Source organism: Durio zibethinus, chromosome 12 (genome assembly GCF_047325235.1).
Source record: "Durio zibethinus cultivar Kanyao isolate XHJ-2024 chromosome 12, ASM4732523v1, whole genome shotgun sequence".
Lineage (NCBI taxonomy): Eukaryota > Viridiplantae > Streptophyta > Magnoliopsida > Malvales > Malvaceae > Durio > Durio zibethinus.
In genome coordinates, this window is record NC_143173.1 from 20360225 (window position 1) to 20385261 (window position 25037).

Consider the following 25037-nt stretch of genomic DNA (forward strand, 5'->3'; position numbering starts at 1 on the left):
GTAATACATATCCAGTCTTTCTTAAATAATGGGTAGAAATGTGTAATTCTCATGCATGTTCACACTTCTTTTCTTCTAACATGAACTCTAGGTGTTTAACATTCAAGATACCAGAAAGTTCTTGGAAAGAAATTAGACCATTTTGTTGTCTTACAAGCTCTTGACACAAGTTCCGGACCTAAGGATCTCAAGGAAAGCTTTCTACAACATAAACAAACATACACGAGTTTCTTCCAAAGCTTTTTTTTTTCCAACACTAAACTTGACATCAATTAGATAGAACATGAAAAAATAACTTTCAATGTGCAACTTAAATGAATGAAAACCAACATAACTCAGTTGTCTAAAGTATTCAAATATGGCTTTTTTAAAGTTCTTTTTAAGTAGTCTGAAGACATGTAAAATTATAACATATGTACATATCTCATAAATATGTATACATACCATATCTGTGTGTATATTTTAGTGATAGAAAAGATTAAATGTCTCCTTCCTTAAAATCCAACAAGGTTAACTTGTGGATACTAATTACTTGCATTCTTCAGCAAGGTTAGTGAAGTTAGGTTGTTTAGTCTTGGAGTTTGGAGTACAAGAATACAAGGGGTGGAGTTGGGTGTAATGGAGCTAAGATGATAAAGTTAGAACCTTAAGCTCAACTCACAATTCGTTGTTCGAAATTTGACTCAAGTTTGATTGAGTTTTAATTTTTAAGTTCGAACTTGATTCAAAATAAAAATCAAGTTATTTGAATTTATTCGATTATACTCATTTATAGAATAAAAAATGAGTTCAAATCTCATACTCGATTTCATATTCGATTATTTGTATTTGAATTTGAACTTAAATTCATAAATATAAAAGTAAAATAACAATTTTTATTTAAAATAATAAAAAATGTATATTAAAATATAAAAAATTAATTAAGCTCATGAATTAATTAAGTCAAATATTAAAATGTTTGAATTTAACTTATTTTATAAATCGAACTGTTTAAGTTTAACTCGATAATAATTAAAATGAATTTAAATTTTATTTTAATCAAATTAAAATAACTTAAGATCACATATATCATTTCACTTGTAGAGCGGAGGACTCTTCCTTTGACACATTCTTTTCTCACCAATAGAGACAAAATTGTAAATGCATCCTAATAACAAATTTGGATTGTTGCTATTTCCATCCTATCAATTATATTTTTTCATGATGGCAGCTAATAAATATTTGTATTAGACCGCCCTTTATTGTAAGTCCCCTAATGATTAATCAATTAATTAATATCGTTGCATTATGAAAACAAAAACACGGAGTATTATAGTATCTGTTTATTTTTCAATATGTTTGACGGTTAAGCCTTTTTTTATTTTATTTAATTACCAATATATTTTTTGTATTGAAGAAAAACCTAAAGGAAAAAAAGTATAGGTAAAGTGGTATTTTTGGGTGGGTGTGGCTAAGCTGTATTTGTAATTTTGTTTTGAGTAATAACTCTTTTTGACTTAGAAAATATATCACAGAGAAAGTGCAGAAATTGAGAGTTAAGAGTCAAGAATCTTGATTTTTGCTTTTATTTATTAATAATTATTAAGAGTAATAATAAATTTGATAAATTTTAATATATTAAAAATAATAATTTGATTAATATGATAATTTTTTTAAAAAAATTTAGGCACTGATTAATAAAATCTTTGTTTTAATAAAGCTAAGCTATAGATGAGATGAGCATAAAATCAAGTAAAATGATGGGTAATCAAGTATAATCAAGGTTAAAAATATGGATATTTGGGATAAATTTGTAAGCTGACTATAAAGCTCAGGGGAAGTTGTTTTGCCAAACATGGTAAATTTTACAAGGTTTAGGAGATCTTTATCAAATATCTTAGAACACTTGCTTTAGGTCACTTAGCTTTTCTGGGTCATTGAGACTTGGGCCAGGTGGGCAGCCATTGAGGATCAAGTACACATAATTGCTAAAGAACCTTAGGAGACCACCACTTTGTGAATCTGATTGGAATTGGAGTCGGAAGGAGACTTGTTGATATCCCACCAAGTGCATTAGCTTTCAATCCCACAACTGGTGTTGGTGCCATTATTGATTCTGGCAATGTTGCTTTATTCTATATTAAAAAAAAAAAAAAGCATTTGCCAATTTTCACTTTTACGTCCATTACTTTGTTTTTGGCAAATTAAGTACTAGTTAGTAGGCCCAACAGCAAGGACGGATTATGATTTATATTAAGTGAGGACAAAAATTTATAATACTAAATATGTATAAGTTAATTAAAATACATAAAAAAACTATTTTATTATAATAAAAATAAAATATTACAATTGTTTTCTACAACTTTTTATATTTTGAAAGTATTGTAAAATTTTTTCATTATCAATATTACAAAATATATCCTTTTCTATACATGTAACTAAACAATTATTCATCCAATAATTTTCTATTTGGTTACATAAACGGTTCTTTATAATCTTTATAGTAAAAAAAGCTCTTTCAACTAATGAAGTAAATATTGGTAATATCAAAACTAATTTCACAAACAAGTATATCAATGGATATACAAAATGTTTCCTTGTCTTAACAAGTTTCATGGAAAGATCACTAATACTTTTCAAACTTGTAAACTCATCATGAGATTTTAAATCAACAATGTAAGTTTTAAGTTGATTATTAAGAACTAGTAGCTTTACATTAAAAAATTCAACCGGATAAAAGTGAGCAAGACGAATCAACTTTCCTTTATCAGAAGCTACAAAAGAATCACAAGGATTTAAAGAAGTCGCACAAAAAAATAATTCCATATTCACCCCATTAAAACGATTGTTGAGCTCTTGAATTATATATCAATTACTGTATAAAATAACTCAACTGGATATTAATGTAAATTTGTCATTGTTAGAGCATTGCGTTGAGGTCTTTCACGAGCTACAAACATATCATTCATATTTGGGAAACCAATGTTGTTTTTCTTAAAAAATAAAGAAGCCTCTTTATGCAAAGATTCACATCATCTCTCATCGTTTGTAGTCGTTGCTTTGCTACTCTTACTAATGCCATCGCATTCACAATATTTTGATCTTGCCTTTGTAATGCCAAAGATAATTCATTTGTAATCCCTAAAATATTTTTCATCAAATGCAAGTTGAAAGCAAAATCAAAAGATTGAGTTGAATTTAATAAGGCAAAAGCTTCACCCCTTTACTCAAAGCTATTCCCATCCTTCACAACAATTTCAAGCACATTAATGATGGAACTAAACATAAAGATAAAATTTATTAAAATCCCATAATGTGAACCCCATCGTATATCCCCAACTCATTGAAGACTTATTTGTTGGTTTAAACTTCTTCTCATAAAAAGTTCACTGACTCCTAATACCTTAATAACTTTATCAAGTTATTTTTCTTAAAGAACATCTGTTTGTTTACATGAAGCCCTGACAATATTCTCCATATTTGTCATAATGTTGAAAAGTAATGCAATTTGAAAATGATTTTTTGCCACGGCTACAAGTGTCAATTGAAGTTGATGAATAAAACAATGAACATAATATGCAAATGCATTATCTTTTATGATCAAAGTTTTTAATCCATTGAATTCACCTTGGATGTTGCTTACTCCATTGTAACCTTGCCCAAGAATCCTTGACATACTCAAATTATGCTTATAAAATAATGCTTTAATAGCTGCTTTAAGTGACAAAGTAGTTGTATCATTGATATGTATTATACCAAAAAAATGTTCAATAACAAGCCTTTTAGAATTCACATAGCACAAAACAATAGCAGTTTGTTCTTTGATTAAAACATCACAAGATTCATTAAGTAAAATAGAAAATAATCCATCTCCAAGATCTTCCATGACAATATTAGTAGTTTTAATTGCTGCAGCACGAACAAGATCTTTTTGAATATCACATACAATTATTTTTAAATTTTTTGGTGTATTCTCCAAGACAACACTATTAATGGTTTCATTATGATTGACAAGAAATTTAAGAAGCTTAAGAAAATTTCCTTGATTATGAGAATTCTTAGTTTCATTTCTACCACAAAATGGCAAACTTTGACATAAAAGAAAGCAAATACAATCAAGTGTTGCAATTAAGCAAACGTGATAACTTTTTTTTGCTTGATCGGATTGTTTTGCAAAAGCAAATTGAATATGTTGCTTTTGATTTAGTAAATCTTGACAACACTTTCAAGCTTTGTTATCAACATTATTGGGACCTCCAACATGAATATCAAATATTTCTTTCTTTTTTCAATTTTTGAATCCATTTGAAACAAAACAATCACCACATGCTTGCTATCAAATATCTGTTCTATAAAGATAACAACACAAACAGAAAATGGCATCTTTCTCTATCCTATATTCCAACCATTTAGCATAATTTTTATTCATGTAGGAATAAAACAACGTAACACCTTTCCAATTTTTCTTTGGGGAAAATTATGTTCATAAAAGTTGACATGGACCTTTTTGCAAATAAACTCTTCAAACCTTGTCTCTATCATTAGCATTATAATTCAATTTTTTTTTTTTGTAACCCAAGATCCGAAGGAAGATCATCTGAGTTTAATTCAACACAAACTTGCTCTATACAATGTCGTACGCCACTAGTATTGATTCTAGATAATTCTTTAAAAATTGACTTTCTCTTAATAAGATATTTTCTCCATAACTAATTAAATTAAATAGTTTAGTTTATATAATTTATAAAAAATAAGAAAACATATTCAAAATATAATTATGCATGTTAATGAAAATCAACTGATTCTATATTTGAAATATATAAGTAGAAATGTAATTCACATACCATAATCATACTGTTATGCAAGAAATTAGATAAAACTTTTAACTAATTTTATAATCACTATATAAAAATTAATCTTTGACAAACTTAAAGTTATTAGTTGAATGAGTAATAAGTAAAAAAATAAAGGAAAATATAAAACACAAAAAATTCAAACATGATAAAAAAAATATAAATGCTATCAATAACATGAATATATGATCAAATTATTTCATCAATATAACAAATTTCAAATAATAAACAAACACTATATATAAAAATATAAAAAAATGATTGACTAATTAAAAATATAAAAAATAATTTACTTGAATATTTTGTTGGAAGAAGAAAATAATCAACTTGTAATTTATGTTTTTAGTTTAAAGACTTTCTTTTCCCTTGGTTGTCTCTATTTTTGTTTAAAAAACTAAAAGCTGCAAATGAGGTAAATAGAGGAAAATGGAAAACCAATTTTTTTATTTACAATTCATTCATCTGCTTTTTTTTTTTTTTTATAATAACATTAAAATTTTTTTTAATTTAAAAATCTATCACTTCTAATTAATGTAAGTTTGACTTTTACACGTCTTATATATATAATTTTTCAATATGGGCACTATAAATGAATTGAACTGTTTTAATATTTTTATAATATATTTTAAATGGATAAAGATCTCAGTGGAGACAACTGCCCTAATGCCCCCTCAGTGTGCATCCATCCTTACCCAAAAGTAAAGTGCAAAGGGTTAAAACACAATTCAGATTTTGGTGTCCCGTAATTAAGATTTGGGCATGAGCAAATCTTTATCTTGCAGTTAGAATAATCCAAAATGTCTTTAGACTTAATTAGATTTCATAATTCGTGAATTTATATAATATTAAACATATATAAAGTATAAAAATTAATATATTAAATTCATGTCAATATATCAAATGTAAAATTAACTTTTTTGGTTTTTACCAAATCTATATAAAATTTAAAATTTTAATTTGTATATATTTTTTTGTATTATTTTTATGTCGAATATTTATATATTTTAAAATAATCAAATTTAATAATAATGACAACAAGGTATAAAAAGATCGGTTTAATCATTTATTAGCAAGTTCTAGATACTTCATGAAATTCTTAATTATTTGAAATAAAAATTTAATGATTATATACCAAATTATAATTGTTAAATATATGCATGTGTACTTATGTGTTTTTGAAATATCACCGAATTTTGGCATTCAACCTAAGTACCGTCTTTCACTAGGCTAGTAGAACCAACCTACGTAGCTATCTGGAACAAGTCTTTGAAACGAGTTAAAGAGCAATTAAGGGTGTCAATAATAAATTAATATTTGTAAATTATTTATATTTGATTCAAATAAATTTTAAATTTGATTCAATTATTATCGAGTTTCAATTTGAATTTAAATAATTTAATTTATTGATCGAGTTAAATTGAAGCATTCTTATATTCGACTTGAATAACTCATAAATTTAATCGAATTTTTATATTTTAATAATTTTATTATTTTAACTAATAAAATATCTCGAATTGAGTTTAAACATAAATAATGAGATTTTATAAAATATGAGAATCAAATTTATTTTTTCATGTTAAACGAATCCAATTAAGCGAATTTGAGTAATTTAATTTTTATCTTGAATCAAGCTTCAATTATAAAAAACCTCGATCGAATTCGAATCAAATTTCGAATCTCGAATTTAAAGCTAAACTCGAATTGAATGTTATATCAGTTTGAACTCAATCAATTATAATCTTAATGCTAACGTGGCATCTCTGAGTGGGTCGACACGTTATACGGTCCCGACCGTGGCAGCGATAATAACGTTCATGTTCGCCGGCATGAACATGACACTGCTACAAGAAAACCTGCTAACGCACGGCACAGCAGGCTGAATCACATGTTTGGCCATGGCATCAGCACCAGAGAATGCGAATTCAGAGCTGAATGTGAGAGCCAATAAGCAGCAACAGAACCACCTAAACCACTTTGGTTGCATTCTAGTAGTAACTCTCGGGAAAAAATAAAGTACTAATTTTTTACTATTTAAGTTTTAGATCTTTTGGCTGATGTTTCAACCTTGATCTTGGTTCACGTGATAATCGTATGTTCCAACATAAATAGCGTGCCTGATAACGGATTGTAAACTGTTATTAAGCAGAGAATGACAATTTTGTAAACAAAAAAACATATGATTGTGCAGATTTCTTGCCATGTTGAGTATTTTGTGCCAGTTTTCAACCATAATTCTAATTTTTTCTCCCTCTTTGGACAAATTAAATTGATAATTTTATAAGCAATTAATCATTAGATATCAAAGGAATAAAAAGAAATGATCATCAGCTCATGAAAAACAAGACACCAAAATTTACGTGAAAAACCCCATGAATGAGGGGAAAAAACCACGGGACCAAGTCCACTTAATCTTCAACTACTCAAAATAACTGGATTACAGCATGAGTCTTCTCTAGTTTAATCACATGTTATTACAAGAAGTTATCATCAGAAAAGGTAAATTTCTTGGATAACATGAGCAATCTCACCAAAAGTGCAACTGTTTGTGGAGACACCATAACCATGTCAGGTTGTTCATTGAAGGACGGTGTCTCTTTCTCATCCTTTTTTTTTTCCTGTGCATCCACCTACAAACCCCTAAACTCTTTTAGAAGAGGAGATGCAGCCTAGACAATTTCCCACTACTGAATCTTTGAGAGCATTAGAATGTGTGAGTTTCATTCATCCTGTCATAAAAAGGCAAATCCATTTTGTTAATTGTGCGGGAGTAAGTAACAAACACTGAACACAGTAAATTCTCTAAAACTCTTAGATACTTACATGGCATAATGAGGTAGGCAATAACGCAGACAAAAGACTAAGTGTAGAACATCTTATGGAATAGCAACCGTCATACTATATTTGCTTCCATCCAATCAATGGTGGTAGAAATAAATACTTCCTGAAGAGCCAAAATAATTGGTGATACAAAATGAGCATTCATTACGCATATACACAAGAAAGATAGAAACCAGAAAATTCTTATTGTTCTCACCTGCAGTATTTGAAGGACATGGAGTGTCAAGTGAACGCAATGACCATTTTACAAATAAGAAAAGAGATGGATTTCCAGCCTGCTTATGCTCTATTGCCAAGAAACTTATATCTTCATAGCAGTAGAAGTCCAAAGGTCCATCAATATTTAGATCTCCTTAAATTTAAAGGCAAAAGAAAATAATTAAAACTGAAATACCTGACTTATTACACACAGGAGCATGCTATCAATGGTCAGCTCCTTAACAGAGAAATTCGTCAATTGCCTGTTTTAGTACAATGAATACATTATATTATTATGGTGATCTTCATTTTAATTAAAATTTTTACCAAACAAGATGTCAGTATCTAGTTACCTGGCTTCCAATTGAAAATTCATGCTTCTTTTTTGTAGCTAATGGATGAATCTGTCATTAACATTCACACAAGGCACCCAAGCTATCTGATTCACTTGACCAATTGATCACAGGGGACAGTCATTTAGTTACAAAAATGAAGAAACCATAACTTTCAAAAAGAGATGAACAAAAGGTGGGCTGCATTAGGCCTATTTCTTGTAGAAAAGATTACATCCAAACATTCAACATCACTATTTGAAAGTCATCAATGGAAGGTGGCTGAGCAAAGTCATTGCTCAAAGGGCTCATTGATGGTGCAGAATTCCACTCATGGGAGAAAGGTTGAATTTTAGAACTGATTAATAATAATAATAATAATAATAATAATAGAGAAGATGTTTTAGGAGGCATACCTACAATGATCAAGAGGATGGAAGGAGGAAACATAAAGTGCCTAGGCTCTCTTGATTCAGTTCCTCTTTTATCACGTTTGCATCATCTGACTAGCAATTAACAAACATTCAACCATATTTATCTACAAAATGAAGAGGCTAGTCGTTTTGAAATGAGATGCAAAAGATTAATGTTTGAGAATTCACCATGTTTTCAACAGACAGATTCTGAAAGCCTGTGGACAGAAATTCCTCTTCTTGCATCAATGCTATATATGTCTCCCTCTCGTAGAAACAAGACAAGGCCACATCCAAACATCTACCAACTCAAAATGGGAAATTCTCTTCTAAGATTGGACATCTGGACAAAAGCTAGAAATTTACAGTTCATTTGGTACCATACAAAATTGGATGAAAGAAAACCAGATAAATGATCAATTCAAAAACATTGAAAAGAACATGAAACCAAAGAAATAAAATACTTGAGTTGATATTAAAATCAATACTTAAAATAGAAATGAACTGAGTAAATATTAAAATCAGTACTTAATAACAAAATATTTTTCTTAAAATCAGAACTTAAAAGACTAATTAATTCCAGATTAAAACTACATGAGTCATACATGATCTAATTCTTCTGCTTAATAAGGAAATGGGTTTATCATTTCGATTTATTAGTAAGAAAGAATAACTAAAAATATTGAAAAATTAAATGCAAATGAATTCAGTGCTCGCTCAAGTCATATTTTATTTTTACTTGTGTAGATATATTTGTACATTTAAAAAAAAAAAATCAGTTGAAATAGTCGTATTAGTTTCAAATTAAAATACCTGTGGGCCGAACATTGCTGATTATAATTCTTAGATGAATTTTTCATCAACTTCAACATATGGTATGTGAGCGATATTGGACCAATATTTTCCTTTATCCCTTTTGCACCTTTTCTTCAGCAACGGACAATAAAAAATTTGTAGCTCCAAAAGCGAAGGAAGCACTTCCTTTTTGGGAAGGGATTTGAGCTTCGGGCAATTGCGTATCGACAAACGTTGAAGAGAGGCAAGATGCTGAAAGCCTTTTGAGGATAGCTTCTTTAGATTTTTGAAGTCTGAGATAGAAATATGGTAGAGATAAGGGAGCAGCTTGATGTCCTCTTGTGGAAATGACATCGCATCTATACAATTATCACTATTAATTCGGAGTTCTTTAAGAGAGGTGAGTCTACGCAATCGCCACTCCATTACTGCCTTAACAATATTGGGTCCAGAGATGTGAAGCATGGTTAGGTTGGTAGGCAAACCGCTTTCTGGAAATGTCACCGCATCGCAATTACCACCATGAATTCGGAGTTCTTTAAGAGTGGTGAGTCTATGCAATTCCCTCTCCATTACTGCCTTACTAATATTGGGTACTCCAAAGATGTGAAGCCTTGTTAGGTTGGAAGGTAAACCCCTTCTGGGATGGATGTCACCCTCGGACAAGTCAATATGGTCAAGTCTTGAAGAGATTTGAGGTTGGGCAAAGCTTCAAGTTTTTCACACCTATCGAGAGTCAGAGATTTAAGCTTTTCCATTCCTTGGGATAAATACTGAATATTATGACAAGACTTGATTCGAATAGATTCAAGACAAGTATTATCCCCAATTTCTTGTGCTACAAATTTCAGCTCTGGACAGTTACTGATCACCAACGTTTTAAGTCCCACGGGTAACTTACTGCTTGATGATAATGATTTGAGAGCTTCACATCCATGAATTTCAAGAAATTCAAGGAGAGATGTGCTGCTGAAATTGATGTTCTCCCCATCTTCCAATAAGTACTGCAAATTCTCACATTCACTAATCACCAAGCATTTAAGGGTTGAGGGCAAGTTATCCGCTCAAAGTGAAACCAATTTTGGGCACTTCCCAATCTCTAACTTTCTAAGACACTTGAGGTTTTTTGATAACTTCTGGAAGCCTTCACAATATTCTATTCTCAAATGTTCAATGTTGCAGTGTATGTCTAATTGCAAAATCTCTGCCTTTTCCGCCTCTTCCGTTGCCCGTATAGAAGCAACCTGTGAACAATTTTCAAGCACTAAATTACGAAGAGATCTCAAAGGAACCAACGAACCCCACTCTGTTCGCCACAAAGAAACCAATTCCTCACAACCTTTAACATTGAGATCTTCTACTTTCATCCACTGGAACGTCGACATCCTTTCCATTGTTACACATGCAAATTTTGAAATGTTGGAAAGGGTGATTTTTTTAGCCGACCAAAGATCCATAAAACTCCCAAGCACTACTTTTTCACACCCATCAATTTTTAATTCACATAGCTTTGGAAGATTTGAAATTGAAACTACCAATTTTTGGCAATTACCAATCTCAAGTTTTTCCAATGAAGGAAGGTGCTCCGGCAATGGCCCTATCAATTTGGAACAACCCACAATAAGGAGATCTCGGAGGCAATGGAATTTTCGTCCTTGCTCATCAACTTCACATGCCTTCCACTCTTTCCATTCTGGCATATCCTCAAAATGCAATGTCTCTAATGAAGGAAATGCATTTGACCAATTCTCTCTTTAGAACTCATTGCCAACACTAGTTACGCTCCTCATTCCCTTGATATAAAGATCCTTTAAATGTGGTAATTTTCCAACTGCAGGTAATAATGTGCAATTTGGACAATTTGCAAACTTTAATGATTGCAAATTTTAAATGAAGGATCCTCTATCCAAATTGGGAATGCTATTCTTGCGTAATACCTGATAGCAAGGGCTATAAGCTCTTCATGAGGTCGAAGCAAGTTCAAAACCTCCGTCTCGACTTCTTTCTGTCTTAAACTTTCATTGAAGTCCCGATTCCATTTCAGCCCTAACTCATCGAGATCAGGCTTACTTGATAGCTTAGCTTCCCCCGCATACTGAGCTTCTTTTACATTCTGCAGCTCTGAAATAGAAAGCTGACCTTTGAGATTGGACAGATTCTGCATCTCTCTTATATTGAATGCATCGCCTTTGCCCACAATAAAATTAGACAATGCCCGAAGATTTGTTAATTTGCCAATTCCGAGTGGCATTTCCTTTATCATCAGCAATGTCTAGATGACATAGGTTGGCTAACATTCCTATTTTTGAAGGCAACTTCTTAATTTCCCCACAAAACGTTAATAAAAGAGTCTAAATTATAAAGAGTGCATACTGAATCAGGGAGACCTTTTATCTGAGTATAAGAGAAATCCAGATATCGTAAATGTCCCAAATTTCCAATGGAATCTGGTATTTCAGTGATGTAGTAACCTTTCAAAGAGAACACCCTCAAGCATTTCAATCTCGGTAGTAAATCATTGAGAACGTTCTTGCTTAAGTAGTGCAGACGCCACATCAGCATCTCAAAGGGTGAGAAGGGTAAGAAGGGCCGTAGTGACTTTGCTTCAAAAAAGGACTCAAACCTTTTTATATTGTCATAGTCGCCTATTATATAAGAGGAGTGGCGAGTGTGACTTGGGCGTTTCATTTCCTCATGTCTCTCCATTTTAAAATATTTTTCTCCTCCAACGAACTGAGCTAGATCATTAATCAGGTCATGCATTACAAACAGAGATTCATCCTGGCTAGATGCTTGAAAGAATGACCTTGATACCAGTTCTTCAAAACACTGGCGGCCCAAATCTTCAATTTGCCTTTTAGTGTCTGCTCCATTGGGAAAACCTTCGGCCATCCATAATTGAACTATTTCTTCCTCACCAAATTCATAATCTTTAGGGACTAGAGAGCAATAAGCAAAACATTGCTTTAATTGTGAAGGAAGATAATAGTAACTCAACCATAGAGCTGGAATTATGTCACTTCCATGTTGAGGCAGATTCCAAATATCACTCTCTAATATAACTTTCCATGCATCATAATTCACATTTGTGCGCAATAGTCCTCCAATGGTTTTTGTTGCCAAAGGCAAACCACCACACTTCTTCAAGATCTCCAAGCTGATCTCTTTTAAGTCTGGATGCCCTGTAAAATCCTTTCTTTCTAATGCGTCATGAGCAAGCATTCTGAGAGAATCTTCTTCTGATAAGCATTGCAAAGAGTAGTCTGCGGCATTTGTCATAATTGATGAAACTTTGGAACTACGTGTTGTGACAATTATTTTGCTTCCTGGTTCCCCTGCATCAAAAGGAGATCGAAGCGCCAACCAATGGTTGTAGTTATCGTTCCAAACGTCATCCAATACAAGCAAGAATTTCCTTCCCCATAGCTTCTCCTTTAATTTGACTTGAAGCAAATTCAAATTGTTCATATCACATGTCTCCGAGGTGACTGAGAGGAGAATTGTCTTTGTTATCCTGATGATATCAAATTCATCAGAAACACAAACCCATGCTCTAAGATCAAAATGATCTTTTATGCAGTCATCATTGTAAACAAGTTGAGCAAGGGTCGTTTTTCCAATCCCTCCCAGGCCAACGATGGGAATCACAGAAACTCCAGCATCACTGCCCTCGTTTCTCAAAAGCAAATCAAGTATTGCCCTCTTGTCTTTGTCTCTGCCGAGAACATTAGCTTCATTCACCAAAGAAGTACTGGGCGGCCTTCGTGCTATTGTCATGGGCCTTCCAACATCATTCATGATCTCCCTTAGCTGCAAGTTACTCTTTCTAGTAGCTGAACCTTCCAGTCTTCTAGTAATCTCTTTAATCTTGGATATCATGCTATAGTTAAACATCATAGAACTTGGATGTAAACCAGTGCAGCAAGTAGGCTTAAGTTTTGGTGCCTTGCTTGAGCTTGCATGATGTTCTTTCATCAACTTACGCCCCAAAGCTTCAGTCTCAAACTCGTCCAAGATGTCATCCAAGTCGTAAGCCAAGTCATGGAGGTCAGCCAACCAAATCTTCACAGCCTGGCTCTGCATTTGCTTCCCCTCTGCATCAGCAAGCACTGCATGGATGTTCCTCAGCATAGATACCCAGTTCATAATCTCTTTGCGAACCCGCTTCTCAGTGACAAACTCGAACTCCGGAGAGGCAAACTTGCCAAACAACGCCTCAAAGAAAGCAGATAGAGCAGCCTCTCCAATGAAAGCCATAATTAACAAAGGAATAGTGAGAAGTTGAAGTAGATAGAAAACCATTGTTAGGAAAACGGGGTCAGCTTAATGTAAGTAGTTTTAGATTAAGTAAAGGTCATGACTTTGATCTTTCATTTTACACAGAGCTCTAGCTATTTAATAAAAAAGAGGTGGGGTTATTTTAAGGGTGTGTCGAAAACCAAATAGAGAAAGAAGAAAAACCAAAAAAAGCAGAGAAAAAAAAGAGAAGGGAGAGTTGGTTGAACAGAAGTCGATTCGTGGTCTGATTGAGTTAGAACCTTATTAGGAGGTTTATGATTCAGAATTCTACATTCTAAATGGTGAATATCAGATTTGAAGCTCTTTAGGAATAAATTCATGATGTATTTGTTGAGTCACTTATTTAGTGAGATTTCTCTAATTGTTTCTCTAGTTGTTGATTAGCTCTAGTTTTAGCTAGAGAAAAACTTTGTATACCTTGATAGTAAAGATTTTTTTGTGATCCGTGATTTTTTTTCCTTTACATTGAAAGATTTTTCACGTAAATTTTAGTGTGCTTTATTTTTTTTATATTTTTATATTATTGATTGTTGTCTATTATTTCTATATTGTTATGATTATTGCTTCAGGCACAATAACCAAGAGTAAAAAAGGGATGAAGTTTGATTTGTGAAAGATGAAGAATTTGCAGGTTTTTTGGGTCGGTAAAATGTTTTTAGTTTTTCGGTGTTTGGCAATCGCAGGGAGTTACAAAAGAAAATTAGAAACAGGTAAAGGCACAATTTTCTTTATACTGTTCAAGAAAGGAATTTTGAGAAAAGAATAATTCTATCAGTCAGCTTTACTAAAAGAAAATTATTATGTCCGCAATTAGGAATTTTGGTTTGTCTTTTTTTATTCTCTTTTTAATATTATTCTTTTCTTTTATTCTTCTTTCCTCCTTCCAAAATAATACACAATAAATTTGATAATTAATACATTAATGTAAAATATGTTATAATTTATATAAAAATATAAATTTAAAGTATATTTTTTATTTTATGAAACTATATATAATTTTTTTTAAAATTTGATATGTATCAATTTTTTTATATAATATTTATATCGTATTATTATATCATATTTTAAATTATTAAATTTAATGTAGGTGAAATTAAAAGAAAAGCCTTCAATAAAGAGTTATATATTAATATTCGTTTCCTTACTTTTGAGTAATAAAAATATATCATATTATCTATTGCAAAGAAAAGCATTATCAGTCACTGCAAAGTAAAGCATACATGAAGATAGTCCAAACCTTTTATAAGCTATGGTTTGAAAGGAATAAAATAATTAGGTGGGCTGAGAATATATTGAAGGTATAATTCCATATAAAGAGATGATAGTGGAGAATTGTTTAACAAAAGTAAATAAAAATCTCTTGGATAGGAGTGTTTAAATTTTAGTTTTAATCAAATTAATCGATTAAATTAATTTAATTCGATTAATTGATTAATTATCAAATTAAATTAATTTGATTTTTAAAAATAATTTTAGATAAAATTCAATTCTAGGTTAATTTTTAAAAATTCAGTTTTAAGGAACATATATATAAATATGCTAAATTTTCATATTATAGTATATTAAATTTTATATCATATTTTTTATTAATACTAATTTATTTTTAAAAAATAATTAATACTTGCAAAAAATAAAATTAATTGGTAACTTTTCTTATTTTATTTTTATTTTAACTAATTTATTGGAAAACAAGAAAAAGATAAAACTGATTTATTGCAAAAAATTAATTAACATATATATTATTGGTAAATTTAATTATATATATAGATAAATGATTTTTCTATACGTTAATATACGATTATATTTAACAAAAATATAATTGGTAAGCTGGCAAAAAGACTAACCACGTGCTTGGGAAAAGAAGGGTGGTTGCGTTCTACCTTAATCCCCTAATTTATTATTATAATATTAAATAAATTGATTAATCGATGAAAATTTCTATTTACAACCAATTTTTTCTCTTTACAATCAAATGAATACATTCTATTTAAAAAATGCTAAATACAATCAAATTTCAAACACATTTTAAAATTACTTAAAAAATCAATTGAATCATATCAACATTTACATATTTAGCCTTTTCGGATATATATATCTAAAAAATTTTAATTTTTCATATCCACTTTTTTGAAAAACTTAAACATTTTTTAATATACATTTAAAAAATGAAAAAAAATCAAAACTTTTTAGATATATATTTGTTTATACCAAATTAACAACAACTATGAATATGCATTTTCGAAAATTATTTACATATAAAAATTTCGTTCTTATAAGTTATTTAAATATCCGAAAATACATATTTGATCAATGTGTAGTTTTTATCAGAATTGTAAAATGATTAAGTATGTTATTGAATGATTCAAAAATAATTTCAATAAAAATAATTAATTAAATCATTCCACTTGACATCATTTTTTTTTCATCAACTTCACTGTTTGATCCATTCTTTATCTTTATGTCTAGCTTCGTCCCTGAGTAAGACAATAGCAGTTCATGTCAATCTTTCACCCATAAACGCCGTCAGGAAAAAAGAAAAAAAGGAGAAGGACAAAAGCCACATGTCACATTGAGAGATTTACACAATTAAATAAGACCATCGCCAAACAAATTTAAATTCAAGACGGTGAGAAAAAGGCTTATCTTTATTAAAGTGGGAATCAATGAGTAAAAGACTCGGCTATTATAAATCGGGGTCATACGCATACCCACAAGTTTCTCTCAATAGAGGAAGCAAAGATACCATAACACCTCCAATATTCACAAAGCGAAACGGGAATCGGCAATGCACAAGATCCTTCACATCATCTTCGATTACTGACTGTAACTTAAAATGACAACCAAATGGGTGTCTATCATTTTTAAAATATCCATTCTTTTCAATTTGACCTGTACCAACGTATATATATATATATATATTTATCTACCATTTTCAAGCAATGTAGTCAAGGACATGTTATTTTATTAAAAGCTTCAAAACTATTCATGCAAATTTCTTCAAACAATTAATTATAAATGCAAATTGGTCTAATATTGTAAGTTTTTATTATTAAGTTTTATAGGTATTCATATTGATACAAAATTTCTAATATAAAATCTTCTGTTCTGACTTTAATTTATTCAAATAATTATTAAATTAATCAATACCCGCAATTAAGGTTAAATTGTTTTAAATTTTAATGTTGTAAGCAAGAATATATTCTCTTTGGATAAGAATAATTTATTTTTATATGTTTTTATTAAAATGCTGGCATTAGTCAAAAATTGATTCTATAAAAATACATTGCACAAAGAGGGAAGGTTTCAGAGGTGGGGGCAATTGTGCAGCTGCCTCCACTTAAATCCACTCAAACCGAAAATTAGTGATGTTTTCTAATTTTTAGGGCTTTTAAAACCCAAATTAAAGTGAACTCTTGAAACATCCCATTATATTAGCAATGTGGACTTTTTTTTTTTTTTTTTTCTATTTCTTGTTGAAGTTTGGACGCTGGAACTTTGGATTTTAGATTTCTTTAATGTTTGAACTTTGACTTTTAATTATATTTTTAGCCTTGTAGTTGTGATGGATTTGTTTGTTACTTGTATTATTTGATTATGTGTTGTTTAATTTTTCTGAAATTTTTTTTCTTGATTTTTCTTAATTTTCTCAATTTTCCTTTCTATTTTTTAAATTTTCTATAAATTTAAATTATGAAAGAATACTAAATAGTTTATTGAATTGATTAAATTGATTGAATTGATGATCGAAATTTTCATCAATTTAACAATCTATCTAAGTATTTATTCATTGATCAAAACTCCAAAATATAATAGTATATTTAGAAAATTGATAGTCCTTTTGTCTTAAAATATTTGTCATATATTGACTTTATTGGAGTTAAAAAGAAAAAACTTTAATTTTAATATATTTAATGTTAAAATTTATTTTTTTATAAAATTAAAATTTCATGATTTTTAATATTGAAAAGTAAAAAAATAATAAATAATAATTTTAAAATATAAAAAGTAAGAATTTTAAATGTTAAGAAAAAGACATACTTTTAAAACATTCAAAAAAAAAAAAAGCACAAAGAAAATGGGAGAACATATAAAATTTTTTTATTTCATTAAATTATTAAATTTGTAAGGATTAGATATATTAGGAATGTTATCATCTTTGTATTAAAAAAAAAAAGTTTCATTTAAAATCGGGTTATGCTATTAGTTAAAAACAAAAATAGATTAGATCAATTTAGAAATTGGGTTGAATTAACGGGCCGAGCAACATTTTGAAATTGGGTTTGGCTAATTATTGTTGCTCGGCCCGTTTTAACACGAAAAAAGGTTAAAACTTTAGGAGGGCTTGAACCAAAAAAGGTTAAAACGCTAGAAGGAGGGCTTGAACCTCCGACCTTGTGGTTAACAGCCACACGCTCTAACCAACTGAGCTATTCCAGCCATATGCTTAAGAATCATAAATTAAATAATTTAAACATATTTTTCTACGTGGAAGGGTGAAAGGTGTAAACTGCAATTGAAACAGCGTTTGCCTTGAAATCTTAAATTTGATAAATCTCATAGCTTCTGTACGTGTTTGTGTGTTTTTTTTTTAAATTTTTTTCTCTAAGTTTTTAGGAAAAAGAAGATATTGGGTGTACGATTATATATTATTGGAACAATTTCTTTTTATAAAATTATAAGTATAAATTTCAATTATTATTATTAAGTATTATATTTACATATAAAAAATTATTGATTGACCAAGTAAGCAAATTAATCAATAAATTAAAATATAATTAAACAAATTTAATATAAAATTGAATCAAACTTATATATAATGAGATTTGAACTTAAAATTTTATTGGTTTTAAGATCTTTTTCTTAACACTAAGGTAAGATTTCATTAGTTTAACATTATATACTTAATTATAGATATATTAAAGAAAATTTTTTCAATGAAAATTTAAAATAACAACTTTTATTCTCGAATAAATAACCATATAAATGAATAAGCAACTAATAATAATTGTAACAAATGTTTTATGGGATTAAACCTTCTTTCACTAGGATTTTAATTGGGAGGATTATAGGAGCAAAGACTAGCGCCTTTCGTTCTAGCTTTCCTTTTGTTGATGCAAAGATTTTTTTAATTGCGTATTGTTAGCTTAAAACTTGGTAACTTGTTGTTGCTACTTTGTCTTTTGAAAAAAGGTATTTTGATAAGGAAATATTAGTCCTTGTAAGCCAAGGTCTAATATTTTGCAATCAAAGTGATCAAGTACAGTCAATGTGTAAAAAATCATGGAAGGTGATCATCTAAACTTTTTGCATAAAGTCTGACCAAATTAAAATGTGGGTTTAGTCTAATTATAATTGCAGTTTTTGTTTGTATTTATAATTTCATTAAAAATTAAATATGCAAGGTATGATTTTTAATGTGTAATATTTCAATTTTTCATTAGATTATTAAAAAAATTCATTTTAGTATATAGGTAAAAATTTAAAATCATATTTATAAAACAATTTTTATAAAACAAAATCATAATTCTTTCGACGGTCTTCACTTAACATTCAAATAGCAATATGTTTGTGATTTTGAAAAATTATACCAAAGACACTAACGATAAAGTTTGAAATTGAGATTGAATGTTGTAAGAATTGGAAAGAATACAAGTGAAACAGACTACAGAGAATTTATTAAAGTTTCCTATTTGAATGTCAAATTGCGGAGTTAATTGGGAAAGAAATTGTCACTTGAAATTTTCTTCATGCACATTTTTCCACTTTTCATTTTTTTCCACTTCTCATTTTACATCTAATTTCTTTTAAAATCACCTTTTTTTTTTTATTTCTATTCGATTATTTCTTTTCTTTTTTATTTCTCTCTTATCAATCAAAACACACAGATAAGTTTCAATATTCAAAAACCAAAGTAAACATTAGAAGTTGTAAGCCAAATCGTTTAAATTCCCAACTCCCAAGACATGGATCACATACGAATGGTCGTATGTAGGGGTGTAAATGATACATTAGTACTCGTAAGCTATTCGGGTTCGATTCGAAAAAAATTTGAATTCGATTCGATTATTATCGAGTCGAGCTGAGTAGTTCGACTTATCGATCGAGTTAAATTTGAGTATTCTTATATCTGACTCGAGTAGCTCGCAAGTCTAATCGAGTTTTTATATTTAAATATATTTTTATTATTTTAATTAATAAAATATTTCAAGTCCGAGTTTGAGTTCGAATTCGAGCATGAATAATCAAACTCTTATCGAGTATACGAATCGAGCTTATTTTTACATATTAATCGAGCGAGCTCGAATAGTTCGAATTCGATCACGAATCGAGTTCGAACTTGAAAAATAAAACTCGATCAAACTCGAACTAAATATCGAACCTCGAATTATAAGTCGAACTCGAGCTTGAACTTCTCACTATTCAACTTGATTGGGCTGGTTGACACCTTAATCGCATGATATTTGGTAAATAACATGCCATTGCCTTGTCAGCACATAGCGTGTCATTTCGAATGACGTAACAATATCACATGCTGTTTGACAAGTGCAGAGACGAATCTAGGAAGGGCAAGCATGGGTCTTGGTTTCAAAAAAAAAAATTGATAACCTTAAAATTACTATTTTGGTATTGTTATTTTCTTTCTTGATCCTCTTTCAATTTAATTGACTATTTCCTTAATACTTGGTCCTCTCAGTATCGTAAAATTGACTTCATCTTTGAACATGTCACATGATATTGTTACATCAATCATTAGAAATTGACGGAAATAAATAATTAAATTAAAAAATAATAATTATTAAAAAAGTATTTTAAAAATATTTTTATAATTAAATGATTAATAATATATTTTATCTTAAATTTTATTTTAAAATCTTCAAATTAAAATTTTAAATTTTAACCGTTAAAGAATCTCGTTTTTAACAAAAAAAAAAGCTCTATCAGAGGAAATAAACCAAGTTTTGTATGGCGTGCTCGAATAGCAATGAATCCACCAAAGGTTTTTGCAAATGAGGCAAAGCACTATTAAGATGGTGTTATTTTATATTTAATAAATATTTAATTTTTTATAATTTTATACTTAAATTAAGTTTTTTTATTTATTGTTAATTAATAATAAATTAAATATTTAAAATGATATCAAAATTAAAATTTTTTTATTATTATTTTTAAATCTATCATGGAATAAATTTTTTTATCTATACATAATAAAATCTATTAATATAAAATTATATCATATCTAATAAATATTTAATTTTTTATAATTTTATATCTAAATTGAGTTCTTTCAGTTACCGCTAATTGATAATAAATTGATGCTTAACAAGGAAAAAAAAAAAAAAAAAAACCAAAAGAGAGCTGAAAAGGGGTGTTGAAGGTCAAATTTCCCTAGTGACCAAAGCACATTGGCTAGCGAACGATAGAGAAAATGGTAGTAGAAATTTGGCTGCTGGGATGGGATACTGGGAGAGAGTGGGTGACAGACCCATGATGCCGACCCACCACCACCCACTATCCCCACCCCTTTCTCCCTCACTCTATAGGCCACTGGATTTCTCGATTGGCTACATATCAACGCAAACAGCCAAAATTACCCAACCACAGCAATAAAACCAACATACAAATAAGATAACACCATTCCCTCCCCGATAAATATGGTCATAATTCGGTTTATTTATTTTACGTAATATATATATATATATAATATGAAAATTAATGTATTATAATTTAAGTGAACATATTAAATAAAAAATTATTTTTTAATTTTTATTACTCATTATTTTTTGTTAAAATTTTAAACTGTATTTTTTTCCTATAATTTTATTTCGTGTAATCGTATATTTTAAAAATTACTATATATACTCGAAGCCCCTCTTTAAAATCAAGTGAAAGAAAAAAATTTTTTGTAAGAGGTTACTATCACTAACTCATTTGACAAAGCTGCCACTTTTCATGGTTACCCACTAACCCTAAGCCCTTTGCTTTCCTAGTTTGCTTTCCCTATTCCCTCCCCTTTCTCTAAAGCTAGTGGCACTCTTTCTCAACTCTGCCTTTGGCTGGCCACTAGTCCTAGCCCTTTCCTTTCTCATTTTTTTTTTTCCTTTCTCTCTTAGAGGTTCTCTGATCACCCTCTTTTCTATCCCCTTTTAAGTCTTTTTTGAGCTTAAAATTTTTGATGGTGTGAATACATGTTAACAGCTATACTGGAGTAAAAGTTTCTTATTTATGTTTAGTATGGGGAGAAATGGACGAAGAAACTAACCAAGAAAACCCATCTCTCCTCTCAAATAATAACATCAACAAAGATAACTGTTCCCCTAAAAAACATCCTGGAAGCACTGCTGTGATTTGGTGGCGATAGGGGCTGCGGCAGCAGCGATAGGGGCTGCGGCAGCAGCGATAGGGTAAAACGTGATGAATGGAGTGAAGGACCCGTTTCAAGCTTACTTGAGGCTTACGAAAACAAATGGGTGCTTAGAAATAGAGCCAAACAAATAGTCATGATTGGGAAGATGTTACACGCTATGTTTCAGCTCGAGCTAATTGTAATAAGTCGCCAAAGACTCTAACTCAGTGCAAGAACCAGATTGAGTCAATGAAGAAAAGGTAGCGATCATCAGAGTCTGCTACTGCTGATGGATCATCCTGGCCTTTGTATCCGCGGCTTGACCTTTTACTGCGTGGCAATGCACGTGCGCCACCACCACATCTGCATCCATCAGTTGTGCCTCAAGCACCTACTCCACTTTCCACTAACCCTCCTTTGACGTTATCAGAGCCGTCCATGGTTGGTGATGCTGCAGCAAGAACCACCACCACCACCATCACCTTTGGCTCCTCAGCTTCCTGGAACTGCCCATAATTCACATGGTCCCAATGGTGTTGATAGGATACCCAAGGTCAGTGAGAATCATATATGACTACTATCTTTGTTATAATAATATGTGCGTTAAAGCGGTGCTTTGACTTGAATTTAAGATTTTTATCTAAACGTTACGTGTTTATATTTAATGTATTTTTGGTGTATAAAATTTATATATTGTCAGTTAATCAAATAATAAAATTTTATTAATAAATAATTTTTTAAAAAAATATTAATTTTTGTTATATTTATTTTAAATACTGATATTTACTTACATAAATTTATATAATTTATACATTAATAATTTATCAAATATAAACTTCTTATCTTTAATTAAATTTTGGAATTCCAAAATCTTCCTTTAATAAAATAAAATTATTGACATGTTAGTACTAATTTTTGAATAAATTCATGAAGCCAATAATTCTTTTTTAAATTATAGAGTATATAATCTAATTCTAAGAGCATAATGAAGAAAAATACTACTACAAAGCAAGATGATTTTAGCATAACTTTTTACCTTAATTAGCTTAATTCTTATGGTGTAAAATTCTAAGTTACTTTTATTAGAGATAATGAGGTTATACATTTTTTTTTCCAAACCAATTCTAACAACATCGAATCTAATGAATTCATAGAAGTTTACTTTCCACTAAGTTATATTTCTTTTTATACCATAACCAAGCATATTTTTAGAAAAGTAAATGATAGTCAAAAACAGAAAGGTAAGTGTACATTTGGGTAATACACCTATGATTTTAACTCCATTTTTGAGCAGTGACATCTTTTACAATACAATAAAAATCATTAAACAATGTACAAAGTTTTTTTAAGAAACCATTTTAACATGTTAATTTCATGATTAACTCTTAGAGATTTAGTAGCAAAGGATTTCGCATCCGAACATTTAGCTTAATGATTGTGCAATTAATAAATATAAAAATCTCCCTTCCCACAATAAAAAAAAAAAAAAGTAATAAACCATTTCACTAAGAATTTGCAGGCTCTTTCAATTTAACAGGAGGATGGAGCAGGGACAAAACTATCCGACCATCTATTGGACAAGATTGCTATGGAGACAAATAGTAGCACACCAACTCTTTATAATGAAAAAGAAAAGCAGAGGTCGAAGAAATTGAAGATGAAAATGGAGAAGAAGAGAAGAAAAAAGGAGGAAAGGGAAATAGTTAAGAGCACTAGATGGCTAGCGGAAATAGTGTTAAAGTCAGAAAAAGCAATGAGCGAAACCGAAAAAATGAGAGTAGAAACTGAGGCTAAAAGAGGAGAAATGGACCTCAAAAGAACTGAGATCATTGCCAACACCCAATTGGAACTAGGCTCCTTGCAGGGTTAAGGAAAGGAGTTGATTCTTTATTGATGACTGGAAGAAATTGCTAATTTGATTGTTGATTATTGGTGAAAATCTAATTAAAATTATATTTATGTATGTATAGATTTTGTGTATTGACAATGAACAAGCTATAGAGAAGAAAATGGAGAAAATGGAATAGGTAAATAGAAATTTCTACCTTATCATCTAGAGAAGAAATATTTAGTATTTATAATGCAAAGAAAAAAACCCCTAAAAAAAATCTATAAACTTTATCATTTTATTTAGATATAAAATATTATATTTATATTATACCTAAATAAGTTTTTAGCATTTAATTTACACTAAAATAACTTTTAATTTTTAATTTATATTCAAATAAACCTGCAATTTTTAATTTGTACATAAATAAAACATTAACATAAATTAAAATTTTGTTTGAAATAATAATTTATTTAGATAAAAATTAAAAAAATATGGGTTTATTTGGATAAAAAGGTATAAAAACTTATATAAAAAAGTTACTAGTTTAACGAAAAATATCTATGTCATACTAAATTGATATATAGTACAAGAACTTTAATTTACTAAGCTAATTAAGACTTAAATTAGAAATGATGAGTGTAGACACCTAATTTTGTCTGGAATAACTTCACATGTGATTTAGGTTCGTTTTGCATATGGGCTAAAACCATTTTTTTAGGCCCATTGTATGTGTTAGCAAAGGCCCACTTAAATCCCAATGTGTGAACCATAATGCGACCTTTTTAAAGGCCTTTTATGAAGACTTGAAATGAAGCCTAAATCGACCCCTAGCAATGGCCTATTTAACAAGCCACGGTGAAACCTGAATTGGCAACCCAAGCTAGCCCAAAAATAAAAGCCTAAATGAGCCATTAAACATGACCACATGTTGGCCTAAAATGAATAAAGGAAAGCTTCAAAAGAAAGAAGAGCCAAACAAAATAAGGGAGATGATTTTAATGGGCATGTGAACTACAAATGAAAGAATGAAAAAAGAGGAGGAGAAGCCCATTCACGGGGACGCATGGGTGGAAAGAGGCCCTAACCTTGAAAAAATTAAGGAAACTAGTTTTTGCACTTCACATGAAACCTTTTTTACTAGGGAGACAAGCAACA

The 25037-nt window shown here is 29.9% G+C and overlaps 1 non-coding gene and 2 pseudogenes across 2 annotated transcripts; 1 reads left to right on the forward strand and 2 right to left on the reverse strand.

The window, feature by feature from the left end:
* Positions 1-7187: 7187 nt before the first annotated feature.
* On the reverse strand, positions 7188-13841 carry LOC149515868 (putative disease resistance RPP13-like protein 1 pseudogene; annotated as a pseudogene). The gene is made up of 8 exons (XR_016326283.1): positions 9427-13841; positions 8803-8967; positions 8617-8706; positions 8222-8315; positions 8065-8131; positions 7867-7977; positions 7653-7773; positions 7188-7558 (listed from the first exon to the last, which is right to left on the reverse strand). The product of XR_016326283.1 is annotated as a putative disease resistance RPP13-like protein 1 pseudogene (transcript).
* A 4229-nt stretch (positions 13842-18070) lies between these two features.
* TRNAN-GUU (transfer RNA asparagine (anticodon GUU)) lies at positions 18071-18144 on the reverse strand. The gene has a single exon. It is a non-coding gene; the product is annotated as a tRNA-Asn (tRNA).
* Positions 18145-21949: 3805 nt separating this feature from the next.
* On the forward strand, positions 21950-23965 carry LOC149515869 (uncharacterized; annotated as a pseudogene).
* The last annotated feature ends 1072 nt before the right edge of the window (positions 23966-25037 follow it).